Raw genomic sequence first — 15,068 nt, forward strand, 5'->3', positions numbered from 1 at the left:
CTACAGTTTGATAAAAAAAATGGTCCAAAAATAAGGAACTTCAAGAACTAGGCCATGTGTTAGGTCCCTTATAAGAAACATGCACCTTTTTTTATGAAATACATATATCGATTGATGGAAACGATAAAGAAAATTAGAAAGGAAAATTAGAAATGTATCTACCTAGAATCTTGCATTACTGCTTCTTCTCTGTTTCCTTTGATGTTGTTTGGTCTTCTGCTTGTATTAATTAGCGAAGTAGTATGTGTGTCTGCACTGCACCGCATTGGCAAGAATGGCCTCAACGTCCTGACCGCTGGTGGTACAGCATTTTTGATGGTGTTTGCTGAACTAGAACCATGTTGCTCAAGACGCTCTATGCATTCAATGGCATGTTTTAGTGGAGTGGAGCTTGTAGTACTGCTGGAAGAAACTTTTTATTTTGCTGTGGTGAACTCGACTAGAAATAAAAAAATTTGATAATCAAAGAGAGAGGACGAGTATTTGTTATAAGTGATTTTTGAAAGGTGTTGTAATAAAGGGTGTAGTGCAGGGGTGCTGAGTTCCCTTGTTGAAGTGCCTGTGACATGATTTTCGTACTTTTGGGTTATATATCCATTCTTATGTAAAAACATAGTCATAAGAAATAGCTAGTCTGGAAACGAACAATAGGCTATTGTTTTAACAATGCGGCTCTTCGAGGATGTTGATTTCACAACAGCAACAACGCGTGGGTGCAATTATTTCAATCATGGAAGGGGAACAACATAGTAGTGATACCAACGCCAATGAGTTTGAATTACTTTTTGATCCTGAATTCGCTGAATGGCTGGAAAACGATGATGAATTTATGAAGTCGATGGATCTGCTTGCAAATGTAGAGGTTGGTACTGTTCATATGTACTGATACTTTTGTATCACTTTCCCGTATTATTATTTCAACCTTTCTTTGATGTAGGCCCAGTCCATGCGCAGCACTGAGCACTGAGTGAATTTGAAACCACTTTATTGCTTACTGAAATTTTAAATCTTTATCTTTCACACCTTGCTGGCAGTGCTAATGAAGTTAATATACCATTAAAGAAGATATCTGCAAAAGAAGTAGAGAGTTTGGAATACTTGGCAGGATACTGTTTTAGAAAGACATACTTCAAGTTAAGAAGCAGTAGAACTAAACATTTAGAAGCAACTGAGCAGTCTCTTGCAATTATCAATGCTGCAAAAACAGATAAACCCCAGTCCTTTGTTGACTTGAAAAACAACACTGGTCTTTGGAAGGTAAACAGACATGCTACTGCATTACTTCGTCAAGTAGAAATGGTCTTTAGAAAACAAGCAGGACTGTCTTTGCATTCTGTAAATGCAGATGAAATTATTGAAATTTCAATGGTCAACCCAGTTGTCAAATCTTGTATGACTTCAATGTCCTGGAATACAGATTATTTAGACATTGATGAGGAGATTGTGCAAAATGTATTTCACTTGATCATCAAGTTGTATGTGAATGTACGTGCACATTCATTTGCAAAGGACATACGGGAAAAACACAAATCAAGAAAGAAGGCAAACAGAAAAAAGTCATTAAGAGTTGAATTGAAGAGGACAAATGATGGTAATAATGTGTAGCATCCTTAACATGAATACTTTAAAGGCATATTTTAAACAGTGACATTATATGTTAAACAATCAAATTAACTAAGTTCATTTTTGCTATATAGAAACGTTAAATCACTACATTGAAATGTTAAATCAAAAAAGAATATAAGGTTTAAAATTTACTTATTGTCTCAAGTTCAGTGTTTTTCATTTTCTTTTTCTTTTTGGTAATGGCTCAGTGGAAATAGCATTGAACTTTGATGCAGCATGAGTAACATTACCTGCTATTGGTACAATGCTGAACTGGCTCTTGATTATGTTGTCATTATAGCCAACACTCTGAAGATTGGGGTTATATCTTCTTTGACCTATGGACCTTTGCCTCCCAAAGTAGTTTTCTAAATCATCTTGACAGAAGCGCTCTGTTCAAACATAATGAGCTCCCTTTGACAATAGAAATCTTGTTGCCTCGATCACTGAGTGTACAGATCTTTGAAGACCGTTGTATGTTTGTCGTGAAATAAACATTGCTTGCTTTTCAGACTTAGAATATTGCCCCTCTCTGTTTTCAATTGATTTCTTCCAGTCAGCAAAAAACTTTAAGAATACATTTTCTAGCCATGAAAATCTTTCATCATCTTCAGATTCGAATGGTTTTAAAAACTTTTTCCATTTCTGCAAATGCTCTTGCTTGTTGCGGACATTGAAACAGTCAAAAAAGTTATCCATCAGGGAACAAAACTCAGCTGTGCCTTTTGCATCACTAGAGCCATATTCACCAAGAACCTTGGCCACAGTTGAGCTCAGAATTTGTACAGCAAGCCTTACTCTCATAGCAGAGTAAGGTGTTAGGTTGATATGCTCATAGGTAAGACGAGGCAATAATTTCAACCCAAATTCAAGCTCTTCATAATATAGCTTACTTATGTGGCTCCAAAGAATGTGAATGCCACTGTTCCAAAGAAACCTTGATGATTTGTTTGAGCCTGAATTTGCTAGGTTGTTGCGAGCAGTCTTCATAAGATTGGGGGCATCATTGAAGAAAAAGACAAATCTGTCTGGTGCATAAATATTCTTGACACCATAAACAACACCATTCTGTGCTTTACCATCCATTTGTTTGTGCATGTGAAAAAATGAATGATTAGAAGATGCACCATCTCCAACTGCTCCTATTACACATAAATTACATGCGGCTTCAAGGATGCCAACTGCTCGCCAAAACAACAGAAAAAGCTGAGCTGAAGTGACACCTGTTGTTGCAAATGTTGCAAAACTATATGACAGTGGGTTTACAACGCTTTTCACAAGGTAAACTAGCACATGAGTTGCAACTTCATCAACTGTTTTTAGGGTTCCAAAGTTGACTTCAGGGTCACCCAAATCAACAAACCCGATCAATTCTCCTGAATTTTTGTCCCATACAAGATCTTCTTGTATCTTCATTTCATCAAAGCAAATTATGATGTATCTTTCAACATTTGTAAATTCTCTTGTTCCTTTCTCCAACTGACTGACGACAGCATCATTAAAACCTCTTTTTGGGTGAATGTAATGTCTATAGTCTCTGAGTGTACGGAGGCTTGGAAGAATTAGCACACCACTTCCATGTTTTTCATCAAACCTCATTTCCTTATAGGCAGATGTAGACTTTGCAGCAAGTGCCAAGCAATACTTAATAATCATTGGATGGTATCTAACTTGGCTTGGTCTTTGCTGCAAATATTTCTGTTGCTCTTCCCAGAAAAGTTTCATAAAGGGGGGTATATTTCTGTTATTGCAAGATCTGAATAATTCTTTCAAATCATCTCCAAGGTCATTGCTTACAGGCTTTGCCTTGGTGTCAATTTCTCTCTTCATCTCCTCAAGCCGCAATTCAAGTTGCTTGCATTTTATCCTGTTTTCTGTAAAATAAAGTATTTTACAGGACAGGTAAAGCTCATAAATCAGACTCCAGTTCGCAATAACGTTTTTAAATAAACCAAGATTCTTCAATAGCGATCGTATAATCAGCAGCAACCAACAACTACAAAATTACGACTTTATTCATCGAAAACTTCGACTCGACTGGACTTGCACTCAAAGAACATACGCTTTTAACAACACGAGTGACGCACATAAAACCCTAATGACACAAATTAACGGCAAATGAACTAATAAAAACTAAAATAGAGATGGCACGATGACAAACAAAATTTTCTGACGCAAACATCGAAAGACATTCTCATTAACAATAACGAACCACAAACATGATGCAAAACAGACAAAACTAGTTGTATAACATTACTCCCTCCTTCAAATACAAGCCTCCTGGCTTGAATTATTCAGAGAGAGAAATGCAAATAGAACAACAAACAAAACAAGAAATTTAAAATAAAGTTAGTTCACAATACAGCTACTTCATGTAATATCTCTAAGCGGTTCTCCGTAGTCTCTTTTCAAATGTTTGTGTTTCCAATCAAGTTTGTGTTTCTCTTGGAGGGATTCCCTTTTATCAGCCATTTGTTGTCTTTCATGACAAATCTCTTTTCCAAGCGAAGAAACGTGCTCGTAAGATTCCATCTGATTCTGCCCTTGCGTTTCATAAGAATGATTAGGCACTGATGGAACAACATCAAACTGGTAGGGCATTGTCCAATCCTTGAGTTGTCGATTTAATTCCCTCAAGTCCCTCATTTTGGCTTCAAGTCCATCCAGTGCGTTCTGAAAATTTGATACATACTGCGGGATCCCAAACTTGATATTGTCTTTGACGTCACTAGCCTGGGCATATCGCCTATCCCAGCAGTATTTTGAAACGTGGCCTATTCGTAAGCAGCTGTAACAAATAGGCCGTCCGTCCTCCCATCTGTATACGTTTGTGCGGTTGGCGAAGGGGTTCCTGGTTTTTTCTTCAGCCAGCCTTATCTTTCCAGCCATATAAGTGATTACTTCTGTGACGATCTCTAATAAAATATCTTTCGATTGCTCCAACGACATCATTTTTTTCAGCTCCAAATGAAGGTCGCGAGTTGTCACGTCGTGGTCACCAATGTAAAATAAAGTATTTTTTTTAAAACCAAGATTCTTCAATAGCGATCTTATAATCAGCAGCAACCAACAACTACAAAATGACGACTTTATTCAACGAAAACTTCGACTCGACTGGACTTGCACTCAAAGAACATACGCTTTTAACAACACGAGTGACGCACATAAAACCCTAATGACACAAATTAACGGCAAATGAACTAATAACAACTAAAATAGAGATGGCACGATGACAAACAAAATTACTGACGCAAACATCGAAAGACATTCTCATTAACAATAACGAACCACAAACACGATGCACGACAGACAAAACTAGTTGTATAACATTTCCTGGAGAGCTAATTTGATGCGTACTGGATGAGTTGCTGATAAGGGTGCCTTGAGTTTTGCAGCAGAACATTTTGTGTCATCTTTTCTCTTTTTCTGTTTTGCTTCATACTGCTCTTTTGATTTGCATGGTAAGCATTGACCCTCATCTTGTAGCAAAACTTCACAAGATGTTGCACGCAGGTACTCCTGCTGCTTCAAAGGTGTCTCTACCATTGACGAAGACATACAGGAAACAACCATGGGAACAACATGATGGATCATACTTTTGTTTTGATACTCGAAGCCAATTCTTGTGTTAATTCCTGAGCAAAGTACTGCTGTTTGAAGATCTTTCATAAGAGTTGATAGAGTTAAATTTTTGAAAGTACATCCTGATTGTTTCAGAAAACTGCAACTTGGCTTTAACAACCACCCGAACACACGTACAGCAAAGCTTAGATTCTCCTCTACTACAATTTCAAATTTTGGAACGGTGTACTGAATGTCCTTTTTTGCAATATAGCAGCTGTTGGTGCTAGCTTTAATCTCAATATCCAATTTCAAATCACCCACTCTTTTAATAAATTGTTTGAAATCTGTGTAACATGGAGCTGCTGTTGAATGAGATGAAAAACGCAAAATTACACGCTTGGCAATCTGGCTTTCTGACCTACATCCTTGTGGCTGATTTGGCAGACTTTTTTCTGGTAAATTCACTGTCGGAATAGCACCTTCTTTAAGTGTTTTGCGATTATTATCTAAAAAGAGACGTACAATCAAAAAGCAAATAGATAATAAAAATTTATAAAATTTGTGAACTTCTATTGTGTTCTAATTTGTTCATATTTCCACGCTGCAATTTAAATCTAAATGAATTTATAAATGACATATGGAAATATCAATGATTGATATTCATAAAAACAACTACATTCACAGAGGCTGACCGTCTTGTCAAAAACGATTTTTGAGCAAGCATAATTTTAGTACCTTTACAAACATATAAATACATAGCACTTAGGAGGCTCGATCACCTCTTGTTATTGTCAAAAACGCGTTTCTACTATTTTCTTTTGCCTTCGTGAGAATTTTTTCCGAAAGCCCCCTTTTCTAGCACAACATTCCTGAACAGACAAAACTAGTTGCATAATTCTTTACCACATAATTCTGGTTATTATCATCTTTGACGCGTGTGCAATAACGAATATTCGTGCCTTTAATAGACATTCGAACTATACTCACAATAATAGAGTTGATCTGGTCTGAAGTGTTGTTCTCAGATGTAGACACGATCTTCTCTTATTTGTTCTCGTAGGCCAACATCAATAACTCGATCTCTTGTGATGACGTTCAAAATTTCATTTCTCCATCCCTTTGTTTCATCGTCCACAGCTTTAGGAAGCTTAAAGATCGATATTTCCTTGTATTTTTTCGTTCAACACGCTCCACAACCATAAATCGCGCAATTACTTCCTGGCATACTTTACAGTTTACAACATCATCGCGAAAAGCAAACAAAACCCGATTGCACTTACGGAGGTCTGGGACCTAGCAGAACGAAGGACAAAAACATATAACAAGAGCCTATTGTTCGTTTCCAGACTAGCTATTTCTTATGACTATGGTAAAAAGGCCTGTTATTTTCATTTCTGAGGTTAGTTTTTACGTTTTCTGAGAAAGGAAGGAGTTATTGGCGATCTTCTACGGCAAAACTTGCCATCTTGGTTTTCAGAATGAGTAGACAGTGACGTCACGGGAGGGACTCGATCGCCTCTTCCTTAGAGTTTTTGTATCGTAGTCAATGAGGGAAATCTTACAGGTCCAAGATGAGCGATAATTCCAGTGAAAATAGTGGCAGCGAGGATGAGATTTTTCGGTAGCGATAGCGATGCCTTTTTAGAAGTTGAAATAGATGGAGAAGATGACTTAGAAGATATCCCGACGGAGACATTGACATACATGTTTAAGCCACGGCAGCGGATCCTCGAAGCTAGGCCCGAAGACGAACCTCGCAAAGAAATTCAATCAGAGCAGGAACTTGAAGATCAATGGTAAGAAAGCTATTTAATACGTGAAAAATGATTATATGGCATACATATCGTCAAATTTTATCAAGCCATTGTGGACTAAGATACGTCTTCACATTAATTCTCGTACTCTAGGGGAACATTGACAGTTCTATTTAATGATATCAGCCTTTAATGACTATTTAATGACTCTGAATATATATAACTCTGAATAACTATTTAATGATATCAGCCTTTCTATGATATCAGTCTTTTTGTGCTGGAATAACCTGTAACAGGCTTTTAGTCTAATATTCTAATACAATATATTATTATTATACTGTGTATCATGATATAAAACATGGTTGGGCTATGCAGTAAGTAATCAGTACAATAGGTATGTTAGAGTACAACACTTAATTTTTAAGTGGTGGTGGTGGGGGGGGGGGGGGGGTTGCTGATTAAATAGTATATTTTTGCAAGGTTTTCTTTAATTTATTTCCACAGGTGTTTGTGTGGGCATTGCCAGCCACAAAATAAGGAAAGAGAGAACATTTGCTGTAGCTCCATCCCAAATGTTATGTTGAAATTGAGTGAAAGAGAAGACAAACCACTAGCCTGTATTACAGATCACCCTGGGTTTATTGCTGTTTGTACAAATGTCCGGGCCCTTGAAACAGCTTGGTATTACTACAAACAGCAATATGAAGATGCCTATGAAGGTCCAAGGCATAAAAAATTCCGGCATGTTGCTTACAGGCAATTTGTACAATGGATTTGGCACTACCTTGGCAGACATGTAAGAGTACCTTGGCAGAGCAAGGGACATCGTCAATGAGCCACTGGTGAACAGAAACAGGATCCTATTCCCACCTCTGCACATCAAACTTGGCTTGATCAAGCAGTTCACAAAAGTTCTGGACAAGGATGGTTCCTGCTTTAAATACTTGTGCCAAGCTTTCCCAGGTTTGACAATAGAGAAATTGAAAGCTGGGATATTTGATGGTCCACAAATTCGTCAGCTCATCAGAGATCCTGAATTGGAAAATTCAATGAGCAAAATGGAGCATAAGGCGTGGAAAACGTTTGTTCAGATTGTGAAGAACTTTCTTGGCAAAAACAAGGCCAGAAACTACAAAGAGCTTGTAAATAAAAAGCTCATTGCTTATAAAAACCTTGGATGCAAGATGAGCATCAAAATGCACTACCTGCTCTTGCATTTGGATTCGTTTCCTGAGAATATTGGGTCAATGAGTGACGAGCAGGGGGAAAGATTCCATCAGAATATGAAAAAGATGGAGACCAGGTATCAAGGACGCTGGGATGCAGTTATGATGGCTGATTACTGCTGGACTCTAAAGAGAGACATCCCTGCTGCTGATCATTCCAGAACATCAAAGAAGCGCAAGTTCAAATCCTGAATTTTGAACAATTATAACTTAACAGAGTTGTTCTTGCATAAATCAAAATACATACTGATCAAGTTTTGGATCATTCATTTCATAAAATCTGCTAGAAATGAATACTTGCTGTCTAAATCCGATTTTGGATCAGAGGACCTGGAATAAATCAACCTTTATAAAAAAGGAACTTTAGTGTAAAAATCAATATTTTCCAATCAAGTTAGCACATAAATCTGACCTGATACAGAAAAACGGAAATCATTTTTGGATTCAGCGTTGCAGAAATGTTCTAAATCAGATGAAAAATCCTAGACACCTTGAAAAAAAACTATTTTTGTAACCCAGTGTAATCTATAAAAGGGAAGGCAGATGTTTTAACAAAACATTCATGTCACCACAGCTGCCACCAGGAAGGGGGTACTCAAAGCAAATGTTTCTTAATGAATCTGCAATTGCACTGTGTACTGTGTATGTTGAATTTCTTTTTACCAGTGCTATGCATCTTGAATTCATAGTTTGAAATAGTAGAAGAATATATTAATTAGTTAAAATATTATTTTTACCTACCATATGTGCAATCAGTTGTTATTTTTCTAACAATAAAACCACCTTTCTTGTACTTTGGGAATACAATCTTGCATTCACGATTACCTTCCCTGTTCACAGCCTGCTCAGGACCTGCGTTTTCATTGAAGTGTAGAGCAGCAATCATAAGCCTGTAATTTAATTGAGCCGAGTTTTCCATGGAAGAGAATAGTATGCATTACTTACAAAAAACTTTGGGAATTAGGGTATGGCAATGTTACAGACATAAGAAGATTTGAAGGAAATTTGAGCATTAGAAAATTATAAGTTACCTTGCTTTCATACTTTAAAATGAGAAATGGAACATCTTCGGCGCAAACTGGTTGACCAGACTGTGGTAGCCCTCTACAGCAGATGTTTGGCCGCATGGGGATAATTTACATACACTTGCTTGCAAATGGGTGCTCTGCAGCAGCTCACTCAGTCGTTCATATACTCCAGTTCCTGAAAGTAGCAAAAAATTCAAGTTGGCATATCACAAATGTAATGCACATGCCTGGAAACAAGAAATATACCTACCAGATGTCATAGAATTCACTTCCTGGAAGTAGAGATTCAAAATTAAAAAATTCAGGAGTAAATTTCACAAATTTAGTGCGCAAATTTGCAACCACCAATGGACTTCCTAGCTTCAAACCATTCCCTTGGATCATCATCCAACGATTTATGACTACATTTTGGGTATAAATCTGAATGTCCTTCATGAATATTTTGCTACAGAGTTCCATTTTGCAAGCATTAAGTCACCATTATCCTCAGAGCTAACTGCGCACCAATAGAGGTGGTTGATTATACTTCTGCTCCATCTATTTACAAGAGAGCAATTGGGTCTTTTTCCCAAAGCATCTATCTTTTTTGCAAGACCTATGGAAAAGAGGAAGCAAAATCAGAGTTAAAAATCTTGATACCAATTTATGAGTTTTTGAATTTGAAGGGTGTATTGATAATATTAAGATAAATCTAGATGGAGGTATAAATATGTTCTTCATATAGTTATAAGGTATCAGAAATTGAACAATTTGAAGGTATCAGAAAATTTTAATAGTGAGTGTATAACACCTACCTTTTGCAACATGCCACACATCCAAGAAATGCTTTGTATCTTTACAATTCTCCCTAAGCCACTTTTGGATCGATTTATGACCATCTGTTACAATGGCGGAGATATTGATAGAATTTTCTTGCATGCGGTTTATGATCCTTTTTAGCCCTTCTTGCTCCATATGATAACTACTACCAAGTTCATTGGACTATTAGTAGAATAATAAAGCAACATGATCTTATTCATATTCATATTCACATTTCATAGCTAATGATTTTTTGCCAGCTAATTCCATGAGAGTATGGTTTCCTTCACTTGCACAAAACCCTGGAGATTCCATCTGACCATCACCTGCAACTACTAATGCTTTGTTTGCCACTCTTTCCAGATCAATTATACCTAATGCACATGTGACTACTACCAATGCTTTACCTACATAAACTCTATTAATTTCCCCACAAATCCCTACATTTGAAAAAAATACCCACCATTTAAAAGTTTATATGTTACAAATGGTTGTTAAAGTTCTGCCCTTGTAGGCCTTATCGTTCAAAAAATGAGGGTGATTGTTTTATTTAAGACTATATCCCCGGGTATCATTCACTCATAGCTTGTATATGGTTGCCAAAAGGTTTCAGAGGGTGATGAGTTAAACAAGCATAAAAAATTTGCTTCAAGGGATTATAAACAAGGAAAAAATAAAATGTTTGAATAAAAATTTGAAAGTTTATCAGGAATGTTTTAAAGAAGGAATATGATAATTGATATCAAGAGTTTCTTGCCTTGGAAAATAAGTTCCTGATTTTCTCGACAATTTAAAAATTTGTTGCAACTCTTTCACTAACTCTGAAAATGGCGTCAATTGTCCTTACAGCTAACCGACTATGTAACTTGGTTTTGAGAATTTTCTTCCAACCACTGCTGTCCTTTGTGGCAAGTCAGTTATCTGAAGCATAAAGTTACCAAGATCTTCTCAAGTTGTTATTTTGCTGACAGCCCTCCAAAACTCTTCTATTAATTTAGTTCCCCAGCCACTGCGTAGCACCTCCTCATCAATGAAAATGGATCGTCATTGGCGATCAAAAACTTGCAAAGTTTTGTCAGCAAGTTTAGGACGACTTTTAGCTAGAACTGATGATGAATCCAATGATGCCTTCCCATCAATTATTGCAGAAGGATGGCGGTTTTGACATCTGACCATGAAATTTGCACAAAACATTTGAATGACGCATTCTTCTTCAGGCAGGAAACTTTGAAATTTGAATTCGTTGGATTGAAACATTTAATCCATTGAAGTCACCCAGCACAAAATCCATGAATTCTAAGGTCGTTTTTTTGTACTGCAATATTCGTTCGCCCTGTGGTGCTTTTGATTCAAATGCTTCTGTTGTGAAAAACATTTTTTATGCATTCCAAACTCTGGGCACACATGCAGACAAGGATAACTATCAAGTTTGGTAAAGCTTTAGAAGTTTGTGGGGCTCACAATGAAAGTAACGCTGGAACTCTTCAAAGCTTGTCTTTTTTGTTTGAGGAGTTGATCTGTTTGAAACTGTTTCTGTTTAGCGCTTTGGAGAGTTCCTGTCTTAGTGTCTTTTAGTTGTAATAAATTACCTGTGGATCAAGTTTCCTGCTTCAAGACTGAGTGTATAAAATATAGCAGCTATTTCGCTGTCTGCATTTTTTAAAGATGATGAGGTATCTACAACTTGAATTTCTAAGCTATCTTTTTTTGGTTGTCTAAGTCATGCAGCATAACCCTCGACTGAAATATCGTATTTACATTCTCTTTTGTTTTTGGACAAATGGTTTCTTACAAGACTGTCATATGATAAAATAGTTCTAGACGACAAGACATTTGACAGGGTGCCCCATTCAATGCATCCATCCCCTAAATCATTGAAGGGAACAATTTGAACGAAACTTTTGCTGCTGCCCCACATATTATTAAGTTTACAAATTGGGTTCAATCTGCCTAGACTAGGAAAATGATGGCGCAAGATATCCAATGCAGCACTAATGACAGAGCAACACAAGGGTAAACCTGATTCAATTTGATTTAGAATAATTTCACTTTTGCAACTTTTGCACTATAGCCTCTGGATTTTCAATATTACTGCTACTTGGGATGGAGACATTTTATTTAGAAAGTATCTGTTTAGGTTGAACGAGCCATGAATTTGTTCTGCAACTTGACTATTAATTTGACCATAGAGCTCATTGATGCAAGCTATCCTTAGCAGTACCTCAACTTCATTAGAGCTGTTTCCCTCATGAAGTCGGTCAAAAAGGGCAAAATGTTACTTTTGAGGACACACCTACTTTTCTAGCATGCAATCTTACGTCCTTGGATGAGCTCTCAAACAGTGTTTCCAGCAATCGCTCTTCAGACATCTCTCTAAATTCCACCTCAACATTTTCATCATCCCTATGAACTTTAAGGTGCTCGGAATTATAAATTATATTTCCTATCCTACTCTTTCTAGCCATAAAAAGTGGCCAATATGACAGATTCGGACCCACTTTTAGAGAGTCTAGTTTTATTGAGCAAAACCCCCTGCTCATCATCTCCATCGCAACGTCATTCCAAAAATTTTGACAATCAACTTTATCCACATCATCTTCATTCAAATCATTTTCTGTAGGAGAAGTATACTTAAATGCAACTTTACGATTAACATCAGCTATCGAGATATGGGGATAAAAACCACATATCATGAAGTTAAACTCGTAACATTCGCTAAGGCATTCAAAATGCAAATAGGAAATCAATTTGATGTTGCTATCGATCTTGGTCTTCAATACAGCCTCTGCCACAGCACATATTTGCACACATACTTGGATTTTTACCCTTTCAGTTTAGACCACCAGATAGACTCTTGTAAGAAAACTATACATTGAGACCGTATCGGTATGTTCATATATTTGCTCTTATAGACCGACAAATGAATATGATTTTGGTTTTTGGTCCTTCCAAGCAACCACTAATGGATGATTATACAAATCACAACCGTGTTTTAACTCAATGCACGTGCTAACTATTTCCTCAGACAAAACTCTATACTTTCCACTGGAAGCCAATTGAAATAGTTTGTATTCCCTCAATGTAAACTGTTGTGGATAGAAAGCATTATTAACTAGCGTCAAATGACTAGATTCCGTTCCGTTCATGCCTGACCACACAACAGTCATCATCTCTTCTTGACACCTTTCATCTTCATAATCGATTATTCCACTTTGAAGTAATTTTTGTACATGCAAAGGATGACCCACACCCCCATGTGATGACTTTCTAATCATGTAAAAACCTTCGTGTTTATCACAACAAACTGCAGTGTATGTTTATTCTTGGCTATGCCACCTTTTATAATGAAGATTCCTATTCTTTTTGGTAACCTTTCTTTTGCAAATACCACATTCTACATGCTCGATGTTTAGTTGTCTTCTAGAAACAATGGTTTTCTCTTCTAACAGCTGTTTGTCCTTTTTAGATGATAGTTTCTTCAAACCAATAGCATCTTTGTTGAGGGGATGAATTCTTTTTGAAGATCGATGATGTTTTTCTGATTGACTTTGTAATCTACATTTCCTTTGTATAGTTGCAAAACATTTTATGCAGTTGTAATGCATTTTGCCTTCCTTAGCCTTTGGTTGGTTTTTTTCTATTCATTTGTAGTTAAAAATCAGATTCTGTGTTATGAAGGTGTTTAATTGAGTAACTTTCGGTTTGCTGTCTTTTGCCCCTCTGACATTCCAGTAAAAGAACAGGGTGTTGAGGAAATGCAGTCAACTAAAGGAACTATTAAGGAACTTTTAGTACTACAGTTTGATAAAAAAAATGGTCCAAAAATAAGGAACTTCAAGAACTAGGCCATGTGTTAGGTCCCTTATAAGAAACATGCACCTTTTTTTATGAAATACATATATCGATTGATGGAAACGATAAAGAAAATTAGAAAGGAAAATTAGAAATGTATCTACCTAAAATCTTGCATTACTGCTTCTTCTCTGTTTCCTTTGATGTTGTTTGGTCTTCTGCTTGTATTAATTAGCGAAGTAGTATGTGTGTCTGCACTGCACCGCATTGGCAAGAATGGCCTCAAAGTCCTGACTGTGGTGGTACAGCATTTTTGATGGTGTTTGCTGAACTAGAACCATGTTGCTCAAGACGCTCTATGCATTCAATGGCATCTTTTAGTGGAGTGGAGCTTGTAGTACTGCTGGAAGAAGCTTTTTATTTTGCTGTGGTGAACTCGACTAGAAATAAAAAAATTTGATAATCAAAGAGAGAGGACGAGTATTTGTTATAAGTGATTTTTGAAAGGTGTTGTAATAAAGGGTGTAGTGCAGGGGTGCTGAGTTCCCTTGTTGAAGTGCCTGTGACATGATTTTCGTACTTTTGGGTTATATATCCATTCTTATGTAAAAACATAGTCATAAGAAAAAGCTAGTCTGGAAACGAACAATAGGCTATTGTTTTAACAATGCGGCTCTTCGAGGATGTTGATTTCACAACAGCAACAACGCGCATTGCAATAAAATTCTTTAACTGCCGTAACGATGTCGCCGTTCAACTTCTTTGCTTTACAGGCTGAAGGAAGTTCTATAATTCCCTTTTCATCTCTGAGGCGGATAGCTTTTTGGATAGTACTTTTGGAAACTTTGAATTCTGTTGCTACTTTTCTGAGTCCCCAAGACTTTGGAGTCAGTGTCAAAATTTGAATCTTTTGTCTTCTAGTTGACACATTCAGCTTTTCTTTCATGAGAGAAACCAGGTAATCCAGGTCCCTTGATTTTTGCTCTGTTTCCTTTGCCGACTTATTTTCTTCTGATTCGAAACTAATCACACTTTTATCAACATTTAAAACAGTGGCAACTCGTTTGGACAGTTCATTGCTTGCTTCTCTGATTTTTCGTTTTCCGTGCGTAACCATTGTGTTTTGAGGCATTGAATGCAGTTTTATTGGTGACAAATCAAGCTCAATGAATGTGCTACTTAATACCTCTTTACTTTCTGCAATGGCTAACTCATCATCTAGTTCTTGCGTGAATTGGTCATCCTGGGGTAAAATACTTTCATGGGGATCACCTTGCGTCAATGCACGGACTTTCTTTTGG

The 15,068-nt window shown here is 36.9% G+C and overlaps 1 long non-coding RNA gene across 2 annotated transcripts; it reads right to left on the reverse strand.

The window, feature by feature from the left end:
• Positions 1-304: 304 nt before the first annotated feature.
• On the reverse strand, positions 305-14,276 carry LOC148957750 (uncharacterized). 2 transcript variants are annotated; one of them, XR_016145089.1, is made up of 5 exons: positions 9,972-14,276; positions 9,682-9,772; positions 9,181-9,352; positions 8,891-9,039; positions 305-439 (listed from the first exon to the last, which is right to left on the reverse strand). It is a non-coding gene; the product is annotated as an uncharacterized LOC148957750 (long non-coding RNA). The 2 variants fall into 2 exon arrangements; XR_016145090.1 differs by having other exon boundaries at positions 9,181-14,273.
• Between the last annotated feature and the right edge of the window lie 792 nt (positions 14,277-15,068).

This window comes from Rhopilema esculentum, chromosome 20, assembly GCF_057945365.1.
Source record: "Rhopilema esculentum isolate cy_ngs chromosome 20, ASM5794536v1, whole genome shotgun sequence".
NCBI classification, from domain to species: domain Eukaryota; kingdom Metazoa; phylum Cnidaria; class Scyphozoa; order Rhizostomeae; family Rhizostomatidae; genus Rhopilema; species Rhopilema esculentum.